The following is a 12,749-nucleotide window of genomic DNA, read 5'->3' as shown; positions in this document are numbered from 1 at the left end:
GGAGTAAAAGTAAAAAGTCGCAATAAAAATAAGCAGTAAAGTAAAGTAAAAATATCAGAAAAATCTACTTGAGTACAGTAACGAAGTATTTGTACTTCCCATCTCTGACAATGATCATCCATGCAAAACAGAAAACCAACAAACTTTGTGTACCATCATAACCGCAGTGAAAGTTGCTGAAGCATGCAGTCAAACAGTGGCAAAAAAAAAAAAAAAATGAATAAGGGCAGATTAACAACACAGCAATAACATTTTATTTAAAGTAGTCAGATAATGTGGTTTAATGCCTGTGTATTTATGCATAAAAACCAGTATTAACAAAAGTATTCAAAAACAAGCAGGGAGTTTATTGGTTCTGGGATGCAGCACCTGCAATAAGGGGGTATCCTGATGGGGCCTCTTGATGAGCTTATTTACCCACTGGGTAACTGATTCCTTCAGGAGAGCCTCCTATGCTCCAGATCTCATCATCCTCAGCAGGTAACGTCTGCTCTGAGCATCCCTGTAAGGAGCATCAGTCTGTTTGTGAACAGAAAGGAAAAGTGCATGAGGTATAAACACTGTTAGGCCTGAAATACAGTGTGAAACAGTATGCTAGTGTTAAATCCAAAATGGACCAGTCACTTTAGCTGCAACCGTACTTGAGCGCCCTGCTTGAGTGCACACAGTCATTATTTATAAGACAATCTGTATAGTTACACGTCCAAACTTTGTGTCTTTTTTAGACACTGTGTCATTCAACCGGATATATTGTTGTATTTAGATTGTATAGATTCTGAATTTAGAAGTAAAAAGCGACTATTTACGTTTTTGTGTAAAAACATGGGATGGCTCCTGTCCCAGGAAGGAGGAACTTTGTGTGGCTGGTAGGCAGAAAGCAAAAAGGCTCAGAGTGTCTAAGTCTGCTTGTGGTCGAGCCTTTAGTCACAGGAAATGACCGAACTCAACACAGAGGCTAAAAATAATGCCCGTTGTTAAGCAAGAACAGAGCCAAAGAAGCAGCAGAGTACAGAAAATATTATTTCAATAAAACCATGGGCCTGAAACCGCTGCCACTTTTTCAGATAGAAGCCTAGATAGAGGAGGGGCTGGTGGTTTTTGGTGGGTCTTTTCACCTTCCTCCTCTGAGTTTACTTTCCTATCCAAGGAAAAAGGTGTGGCCGTTTGGATCAGTGCTGGCTGGTAGGTTTTACCCCTACCCCTCCTCTCACTGGGTAACTTTCACACTGCCAGGCTCCACATATCCTGGCACACAGCAGCGCCCGGGCTAAGAATGGAGCGCTCCTCCAGCTCACGCGATGCGGTGTGGCAGAAATTTCCTGCAATAAAAAACATGATTGTGAAGATAGGTATGAAACCTACAAGGAGAAAGAAAAAAAAGGGCCTGCCAGCTGGGTTGGGGGTGACATGTTCTCCTTGCTGACCACTGGCTAACCTACTGGCCCCCTCCTCTGCTATAAAACACATCTTTGGCCTAATATGTGTTTTCTCACACTCTGCGCCTCACCCTTGCCCCTATTTAGTTTTTTTTTTTCCCAATCCTGTTTTCATTTAGCAGTGGCAGCGCTCCATCAAACTCCTCAGTTTCCCAAACCCAAAAGCTATTTCCTGATTCCCTCCCTCATTCATATAATTATTCTGCTGGACTCGGGCTCCTGGATCTCCTTTTTTTTATTTCCAGCATTGCCTTTTCTGAACTACGCCTGACATCACAACCCAAGTGGGGAAAATGTGACCTGGCTCTGACAGTGTGGGTCAGAGGTCAGGTTCTGCTAAAGCATACTCAAAAATATTCACACCCCTTAAACTTTTTTTTGCCACATTAAAACTTTCAAATCTAAGGGGTTCTATTGTATATTGTGATCAATCGAAGCAAATAGCAAAAATTTGTGAAGTGAATAATTTCTTTTTGTTCACCTGTTTTATTCTAATGCCCATAAACTCTATCTAGAGAAATAAACAAAAGTAAACAGAGTCACATAGGAAATCCAGCTATTCTATGAAAGCCACAGATGTTTGTTAGAGATTATTGAAGAATCAACAGCATCATGGACACCAAAGAGCACACCATCCCCACATGTAGACAAAGTAGTGGCAGCATCATGCTGTGGCGACGCTTTTCCACAGCGGAGACAGTGAAGCTGGTAAGAACTGATAGGAGGATGGTTGGAAAGAAAAGAAGCGTAGTCCTGGAAGAAAATGAATTAGAGACAGTAAACGACTCGAGGGATTATTATTACCATGAACAGCAACACTAAGCCACTCCCAGAGTCTCCATGAGTCCCCAGCTTCAAGCCTCCTTTCTGCAAGGCAGTGCTGCCATTAATGTGCTCACAGTGATGTACCTGGTGTCAATCTAATGACATAAATTCAGCATAACATAGTTTGATGTCTGGATGCAACATTACAAAATGTGAAAAAGCTCATTTGCTTGTGCAGAGCTGCACTTAGTGTGATCCCATAATGCAATGACTGCTTTTTAGTATTTCGAGATAAAATTTGGTGGTTAAAGGGTGAGAGCTTGAGCTTAGCACGCAATGATTCATCTTGCGGTTACATGTTAACAGTCACATGGTTAATGTGTTGAGGGCTCTTGTTAAAGACTGTGGTCTTCACATCATAAATGACCACATTGTTCCCATTCAGACGCTCAGACACAGAGAGAGACTTAGCTTTTTATATGCTGCTGATTTTGCTGTAGTTTGTAAAAAAATTAAAATTAAACACAAGCAACTCGCTTGTTTTGGGTGTCTGTTTTAGCTGCTGGACTTATCCAGCGCTTCATTTCCTGCTCTTCACATTATTCTTATTGTTAAACTATCATTGGCTGTGTATCCCTGTCCTCTGTTTTTTTTTTTTCCTATAATCCAAATAGCTTTTATTTATTCTGCATCTTGACTGACTGTATGTTGATCATTAAATGTAAAATCAGGCCTTGTATTGAATCACCGACAAAAAGAAAAATATTGGAAGGAGCGAATAATGCTTAGCAACAAGTAGCTCAGGTGTATGGAGACTCGAAGAAACATAGATCCTGTAAAGACCATGATAGCCCTGGAAAATATTACATATTTAAGGAGAAGTAAAACATTTTGCAAAGAGTTATTATTGCCATTATTTATGTACAATGATCCCAAAAACACACTGGAGAGGATGCATGTTTTTACAAAATCAAGATAAGGGATTAAACTAGGATTTTTCCAGATATCCTGGTCTAATTAAGCCTCAACTTGGTTTTTACAAAAGAGGTAACACATCAGTTACTATGGTAATTACTCTGCTCCTGAAGGGGCTAATAGCCAGGCGTCACAACAATTAGAAACTAATGAATTTTGTCTGTGATTTTGTTTTCTTCTCTGTATGTTTCGTTATTTTTCTATCAGCCTAAGTTGAAAACCACTGATACATGTCGTTATTTATTGAAGCACTTTAATTATTTTAATATAATGGTAGCCCATACCTTTATTAACTTAATAATTTTTGTTTTTTGGACATAGTTACTTTTTGACTGTGTTCATGAAGACTAATGATAATCCAGCTTTGAGATAAAGGCCTCTAATAGACTGTTGCTGTCTTGAGGGGATTAGAAAAAATGACTGATAATGGTATTTAATATGTTTTCCTTAAAGTCAGGCCATAAAAGTAGCTTCAAACACAATAATTTCCTGCATGAATGTTACAACTTTTCTGGGACAACATCCGCTATCTGTTCACCGTACCAAACATAGCCATGCCTTGACTATTACACAGATGATCTGTGCTGGGCTCAGATTTTTTGCTAGTTCCTTTATACAATAGGAGATGCTAAAACTCAGCAATGAAGTGTCAACAGGCTACCGCACATCTTCATCATGAGCTACATCAAGAAGGGATTCCACACTATTGAATGTAACATGAACTAGGCTGCAGGTCATAAAAGAAACTTTGAAACAGGTTACTAGTCAGTGTTGTTGCATACTTCAGCAGACCATGCAATCAATCACTGAGTTCATTCAGAAACCCTGTTGAAACTTGAACGTGCATCCTATTCCATTGGTAGCAGCTTATGAGGAGATTAAAATTCCTATGAGAGAAAAGGAAATACTTTTGGCATCAATTAAACCAGGGAAAGGGGCTGGCAGCTTGCTGATAAATTAAATTTGGTTTATTTATATAGTGTCAATTCACAACACATGTCACGTAAAGGCACTTTACAATTCACTAGATCATACAGTCAAATTGATTCGGTTTTCTATCGAAGGAAAACCAGTTGATTGCATCGACTTATTGACTGGAACGCAATCCCTCACACTAAGCATGCTTGTAGCGACAGTGGAGAGGAAAAACTCCCTTTTAACAGGAAGAAACCTCCAGCAGAATCAGGCTCAGAGTGAGCGGCCATCTGCTGAGGCCAACTGGGGTTCAAGGAGACAGAAGCAGAGATACAAATGGCAACTGTCAACAAGCTCATCAGGCAGTCCCGTCCAGGAAACAGACAGCCAGGCAGCTCCCATGTTCAGAGGATGAAAAAAACACATACAGTTAGTAAATGTCAGAGAAACTGGACTACACTGAAAAACAGGCCAGGCACTAACATCTATAAACAAAGGTGTTGATGGCAGCAGCACAGCTGATATTTCTCTCTAGGATGATGTCACAGCCAAACAGGAACTGACCAGATGAAATTATTATGAGAAAAAGCAGAGAGAGCACAGCGTTAGAGATTGAACTAAGAAATTCTGCACAGTGGGAGAGTAGAGATGGAATGAGGTAAATTAGATGTACAAATTGCCACTTCCATCCATCCATTATCTGACATGCTTTATCCCGAGTGGGGTCGCGAGAGGTGCTGGTGCCTACCTTTAGCTGTCTCCGGGCGAGAGGCGGGGTACACCCTGAACAGGTTGCCAGTCCATCGCAGGGCACAAATTGTCACTTGTTTCATCATACACATTATTTTAAGAGAAATTTCCAAATTCTGTGTGTTAATTAGCCGGTGTTGTATTGAAAACATTTTTAATAGGTGTTTGCCCATAGAATAATGATGAATATGTAAAATGATTTTATAAAAATGTATATTTTTCTGTGCCATTTCAGTCTTATTTAAGTCAGAAGAGTTCAGTCATAGTTGTAGTCCCACAAACTGCTTTTAATTCAGATCTAGCCAGATTTTGGTCAGCAGTGATCTTGCTTCCTTGTGTCTGTATTAGTAAGGTTTGTACTCATTAATCCATCAATGTGGCTAAAATGTTCTAATGCTTCCAGAACTTTAGCAAACGCTAACATTGATAGTGTATCATGAGAAGCTTCGGACCTTCTTTAGCTAAGATTGGCTAAAGGTGGAGTAGCCATCGGTGTCTCAGTTGAGCTAAATGTTGTCACTCCTGAGTATCCAAAGAATCCATCCTGAATATCTAGCTTTGATTGTTTGCTAGGTCGGACCAATTTAACATGGACATCACATACGCCGAACAGCGCAGGTACTTCTGATCTGAAGTAAATTCAGGGAAGTAAGCTACAGGCTTATACGTGCATTGGCAATAAACTACTAACGTGTCAGACTGCACATTAAAACAATGTTTTAATCAAAAAGGGTCAAATAAAAAGGGAATTTTACAGATATTTTTCAGTAGAAACTTACATAATGTCTCTTTGTTCTCCGTAAACATGCATGGATTCTTTCCAGGTACTCGGTCTTCCACTGATACCAGAGTCCCAAAAACATGACAGTTAGGTCTGATTTGCCCTTAGGTGTCATCGAGCTTGTTCTCAGTTGTCTATCCTGAGTTTCTGGTTGATTTAACTGTACAGCTCTGAATGTACATAACACTTTTGCAATTTAGATTTTTATAAATATATTTTAATTCTGATTCATAATTATAAGCTTCATGGGGATGATAAAACCTTCCACAATGGGAAATAAAATCTCAATACTTTTCCAAAGCGCCACATTGCTCAGCACTTTAATCCTGCTTGGGTTGTCTGGTTGAGTCACGAAGGGATCCTGAGAGATGTAGTTAGGAAACTAAGGTGTGGAGAAATGTAGAAAGACGATAATTATACCTTTGCCGCTCCCCTCTTCCTCCAGGCCGCCCCTCCTGCCAGTACCGGTGTATAATGGTCTAATAAGAGTAGCATAGCTGTTGGTTCTGTTCTATGAGTGTCTTAAAGGACCTCAGGAGACTGGTAGAGTCAGAAAAATGCTGTTGAGGGGGAAAGCAGACACCACTGAGGGCAGCCCAGAGGAGGAGGACAGCTCTGAGATCCACCAGCTCGCCTTGCCAGACAGAATCTCAGAGACTGCTCATAGTGCAGGCTTCCACACGCCACCATGATCTCCATCACTCAACAATACAGCTGACACTCTCACATTAAAGCAACCCTACATTTTAGTGCTTTATTTTTATCATCTTTGCATGTATACCTGTCATGATGAGACATCTTTGCAGCACCCGGGACAACCTGTCCAGTTCAAGCCTGTCTGTCTTGGCTTTATATCTTTAGCCGGGAAAGATGAGATTCCCAGGGTGCAGGGTAATATGACATTTAAGATGCGTTGAATTTCATTAGAAAGGAACACAGAGTACCATGCAGGGTGGTGCTGCATGCACCGCCATCTGCTGAGTCATAATGGGCTCAGTGATTCCCACTTCATCCAACATTGCAACTCAAGTTTTCATGGGAAAGAGCATTCTTTCAAAATGATTTAGATTGTAAGAGTACGGTGAGTAAGTCTTACAGCAGAGCAACAGTTTGCAAAGCTGATTTGGTTCTAAGCGAATGACCAATCTGAAATTGAATAACAAAAACATCCTAAATACGACTTTGAAATGCTGGACTGCAGAGAAAACATGAAGGTGACGGTTTGTACACTGAAATAAGAGGTCAGAGGCAACATTTCCTTTATAAGAAAAAAAAAAAAAACAGAATAACACATTAAGTTGAGACAATAGGTTTAATTAATCCAGTCCTCGAGAACCAAAAGGCATATAACATCACTAAGTGGACTGCTAAATAATTAGCTTTACACCAGATCAGAGATCTCTGTTGTAAATCATACAAGGAAATCCGAAGTTTAGTTTATACAGCTGTTACCAATCCTTTTAAATATTTGATGAGGCCGAAGTGGCCGGTTATATGAATAAGTCTGACAGCCCTGATATAAATGGGTTTTTGATCAAAGGTTGCTGATGAAGAGGAAAGAGTCATGGAGTTGGATGCTCCTTTCACATAGCTGATTGCCTCAGTGCTACTACAGTATATGTAGAGCGGCAGTGATTTAGCTTCGTTAAAGCACTCAAAAAATGCTCTAGAAGTTTGGTCCAAGAACCATTTTACACAAATCAGTTTCACGTGAGAGTTGACAGGTGTTCCAAATTATTATTCCTAAGCCACTTTTCCTGTAGGCACAACATATTGTTGAGTATCTGATAGAGAAGTTAACGTGCAGAAAGGGTTGTTGCTTTCTGAAAAAAGCGGTTTTTGCCTTGTTTGACACCTTTCACTAGAGGTACAATTAAATAAGTCCTGGAACACAGAAGGAAATGGTAGCCCACCCTAAACAGGTCCAGCATGAAGGCAACAGGACCAAGATGATCATCATTTTTATTCCTCTCTACTCAAATTCAGTGGCTTTGTTCTTTTATTGTTGTTCTTTTACTGCCTTTATAGGATATAAAGCAAGAATATATTACTGGCCATTCATTGTTTCTTGATATCTGATTACACACATCCAACACAGGCAGGTTTTCTCCCCAAGAAATGAATTTTCATCTATCCCTGATGCAAGCACCTCCCTAAGCCCACAGTGTGCTGGATGTTTCTCCCACAGCTGGGCCAGCTTACTGGCTGGCTGAATGGGGTGTGGGGAATAGAGGGGGACATGGTGGGGAGAGTTGGGTTACATTCCTTCCATTGGGGCTGTCTGTCTGCCAACCGGGTCACTCCCAGTTCAGTCCCAGGAAAATGGGAGGGAAGAATTTCCTCTGTGTCCATATTGGACCCAGGCAGAGCCACTCAGAGACAGAGTCCTGTGTGCCGCGTGGGCACGTGTGTCTGTTCACCACACTTGAAACTGAGCACCCAGTATAACATGACTTGCATGTTATTTTCTTACACTGTAGCAAGCGTTAGGTTCTGCCCAGCTTTTATGTGTGTACGCATGCGTACTAGGTTAAATTCAAGACAGATTTGTTGTATTTTACTAGTTTCAGCACAGCAGGTCATAATAGTAGGACTGGGAATAAGGGCTTAGTCGATTGGGGCACATTTGATGCTGATTTCAGAAGTGAAAGAGTGTGAAAGTGTGTCACTGCTTGGGCATGTTTCTAAACACATCCTTTGATACTATGGAAGCACATTAGGTGTTTGCCATCGTCAACCCATCCAGTCCCATATGGTCTTGCGTAGTATAAAGAAAAAAAGTGGTTTATTCCTATAGTGTCACCAGAAATCCAGCTTAAACAGTTTTCAGGATAACATGTTAACATAAAGACAAACTGTGTGGCTCCACAGCCGACTTAACATCCAACCTCCTTCCTACAGACGCCTGGCTGTAATCTTAAAGCTACAGGGCACAAAATCCAAGCAAAAATGTGCTCTACTGTTAAACTCAACTGACACATATTAAGTCACAATGTCCAATAGAATTTACTTTTTAATACTGTACAATGAGGATCAAATTAAGACAATTTTAAATAGTGCAAGCAAACACTAAATGGGTTTTCTTCATACATCCTCTGATATCCAGAGGTGCTTTCGGTTTAAATGTTGGGCTTTTTGCACTGAACCTATATGTAGTATATACCTGCAGGTAAGACCAAACATTTTTGTAGCCCTTGGGCATTTTAATTTGAAATGACTTAAATCCACCCAGGAAGTTGGTTTCTAACAGGAAGTGGTATAGGAGTCTCTCAAGACATAAAACAATGGAGAAGGAATAATCTTTTTTTATTTATATTTCATTAAAACGGTATGTTGAAAATTATTTTTTGGAAAAACTTTGCTGGCATGTCCGCATCAAAACCTGTGTTACATCTGCTTTTTACAGTTTTATTTTGGTATTTTCATGAATTACCTTTAAAGGCAAGCTCCAGGCCTTTTTGGTTGGAAGGATTATTTCCATCACCCTAATTTTTAACTCCCTTCATAGACTCTGAATCAGATTCAGGCTGGGTCTCCAGCCACATAACTTGAAGTTGTTCATATGATATTACCACCAAAAGTTTAAGTGTGTATACCTCTGGACTTAAAAAGAAGACTTTTAGTACTTGTCAATACCTAGTACAGATATTTTGGATGCTAAGCAGACAAAAACAGGATGTAATTTGAATCTTGGACAGTTTAGATGTTGTTTTCTTTACTCAAACTTTGCTGCACATAGTTTGCATCTGGCCTTCGTCAATGATGAGTTTTCTTTGAATTGAGCTTTTGGAGCAGTCCACTGGTCTAGATGCTAAGCTCACCTTGAGTATGAAAACATCAAGTGTACCTTCTGCTATCATTGTTTTTCTACCTGCAATTTACCATTATTTCTTCTTCTTGTGGCTTACCTTCATTTTATGGCGTATAAACAAAGCTTAAGGGTAAATTAAATCTGGAAGACTCTTATCAGCTACACCAAAACCACCTGTGATGTCCCTCGTTCAGCTCCCTGCCCGATGCTGATATCGGTATTGCTGCAACACTAATTTATGTATTGCACTTTGAATCGTCCATGTACTGAATTATTGTATGCACATAAACTTGCCTAATAATCAATTTGGTGTTATTTATTTCACAATTAATTTGGGAGCTAATTAAATTAGGGTTAGTTACACTTTAAGTATAAGCTAAGATTGTACAGATTTTTAACTGGATATTTTGCATCTTAAGGCCACTATTTATTCCATACTACTTTGCACAACTTAAAGCGAAGGATCATAGCTTCTGTGAAGAGAAATTATTAAGGCTACAGTGTGTAAATGTTCAGGCACATTTAATGACCCGACTGCAGCGACATGAACGACCGCAACAACCGGCGCTTGAAATCGGTTGTCTTCATAATAGCCGGGTGGTTGTCGGTCATGAAAAGTGTAACTCTATTTTACATGGATCATTTTATAATTATTAGTTAATTAGTCAGTGTATGTGTGCACAAAGATGTCTGCCTGCACAAATGGGAGTCCCACTCCTATGCAAGTATAAACAGCTATTTCTAAGACAAAGCAAAGATAACAATTGAAACATTCAGTTTATATGTTATAATAAATAACATATCAATATAAAGATAGAGAATGTCTGTCAATTAAATTCTGTTTACTCATATAGCCCCGATTCACAGCACATATCATCTTAAGGCACTTTACAGACAATTCACCACATCATACAGTCAGATTGACTCAAAGTTCACTATCTAAGGAAAACCAGTTAATTGCATCGACTTATTGACTCGAAGGGAATCCCTCACACTAAGCATGCTTGTAGTGACAGTGGAGAGGAAAAATCTATTTTAACAGGAAGGTGCCTCCAGCAGATCTAGGCTTAGTGTGAGCGGCCATCTGCCAAGGCCGACTGGGGCTCAAAGCCAGCTCCTATGTCAGAGGATGAAGAGAGCACATCCAGCCAGTCACAGTTAGAGAAACAGGACTACACTGGAAAAACAGTTAGTAAATTAGTCAGTAAATTCCTGTAATTATTACACACTGTACCTTTAAGTCTCACCAGATTATCAGCTGTTAACAGTTTTGACATTTGATGTCATCATATCACACAAGTATGGTTTGATCTAAACCAAATGTGTCCAAGTCTACCTCTTATTCACTGATGGCCGTCAACCAATTTTCCATTTTCTCTAAACGAGGCACATTATTTCACTTTTTTTGTCGTTTTGCTACAAACATGACTTCTGATGGCTTTCTTTTAACATTAGATTTCTTTTTGCTACTATTTATTCATCTTTGTTTCAAATTTTCTTTGTGTAATAATAAAACAATTGTAAAGATTATTTCCTTTATCTTAAGTATAAACTATATCAGACTCTTGCTCCATGTTTTTTATTGTTTTTAGCAGCCTATGCTCACTCAGGAGGCTTTGAGAAGCAAAACACACAGACATGGAGACTTTCTAGGGTTTTTGTATTCTGTCTAAGGGGTTTTGGGAATTGTGGCTGAGTTGTCTGGGAAAGGAAACATGTGAGTAAAATATGGGACTTTTAGAGAACTTGGCAGCAGCATGGACACAATTACCCACAATACAGGCAGGATGGAGGCTTTTTGACGACTTACACACACAGAGGACTTGGCCCTCACAGGCTGTCACAAGGAATCGAATTAGATGTTCACCCGCAAAGAACCCAAAAACAAGGAAGGGACTTTCTCAAGTTGTCTACATCAACGTAGGTTCAGTCTTGAGGGTCATTTGTTGTTTCAAAGCGAGACTTAATATGTAGCAGGCGTTCGTTTGGGCCCACTACCTCAAAAGGTCATTCAATCACTGCGTTTTGTCTGTTTCACTTTCCTGGCTAGGCTTCTGGTCAGAGGCAGAGCTCCAATCTGCTGTCTGACCCATTTCCTGTCTGCCTTTTAATTCTGATTACCACTCCCAGGGAGTCGCATGGATCTCCTGAGTCAGACAATGCAGAAGAAGAAGACAAAGGAAAAGGCAAGAGTCTGAATACAACCCACTGCTGGGAGGCACTTTAATTTCATTACTGCTGTGTGTGGATTAAGACACAAACACTTCAAATAATCACACCTATTTTAATAAAAGAAAGCAATTATCTAAATAAATAAATATGATCATTTTCTTTAAATAAAATGACAATCTTACTCTAAATTATCCCTGTAAAGTGCCTTGAGACGACATGTGATGTGAATTGGCGCTATATAAATAAACTGAATTTAATTGAATTATACAGAAAAAAAACCCTGCCTGGTTCTATTTAAGAAAAAAAACAAAGTAACCTTCCCTGAACCTGACACTTGGGTTTGCACCATCAACCTCTATCAAGTTACTGCAATAACTAAACATGTGTTGTACATCACTGGGAAGGTGTTTTTTTTCACCAACACTGGAATATTCTGAATTATGAACAGATTGATAACATTACACCACAGAAGCTTAACTGACTCCAAACTTTAACTAACCAACTTCATAACTTTTCCTTTTACTTTTTTTGCCTTTCAAAAATGGAAAGTATTTATTGTGTGCTGCTAACCTGCTCATGAATAGAATAGAATAGAATAGAATTCAACTTTATTGTCATTGCACTGTCACGAGTACAAAGCAACGAAATGTGGTTTGCATCTATCCAGAAGTGCTACACAGGATATAGATATTATAACAGGTGTATGACCAGGCTGATCAGCAGATTTAGTCAGTTAGCGTTACCCTAATTAGAAACCAATGATTTTTTATTATCTTAGATCAAAATACCATTTATACATAATGTTTTTTAGTCAAGTCTATCAATTATTTTAACATCATTGTGCTAGCCTTTAACGTTATTGACTTTATACATTTCTACATGGCCATTATTACTGTTCAACTGTGTTTTTGACGGCTGCCTTTAATAAAGTATTGCTGTGTTGAGGGGATTTGAAAAATGGCAGATTGAGAAGTGAAAGTGTCGCCCATGAAGTCAGGCCATTAAAATAGCTCCAAACATGTGTCTTCCTTTGCAACGTGGTGTACATATTTGACATTTATCTGCCTAAATGTTACTGCTTTTCTCTGCTACCTGTGCAGACTACTGTGTCACAGAGCAGAGCCTGTATGCAGCAGAAGATGCG

This window comes from Cyprinodon variegatus, unplaced genomic scaffold, assembly GCF_000732505.1.
Source record: "Cyprinodon variegatus isolate N-32 unplaced genomic scaffold, C_variegatus-1.0 Scaffold654, whole genome shotgun sequence".
In the NCBI taxonomy this organism is placed as follows: Eukaryota; Metazoa; Chordata; class Actinopteri; order Cyprinodontiformes; family Cyprinodontidae; genus Cyprinodon; species Cyprinodon variegatus.
The sequence above is the reverse complement of the archived record's forward strand: the minus strand, read 5'-3'. Positions refer to the sequence as shown.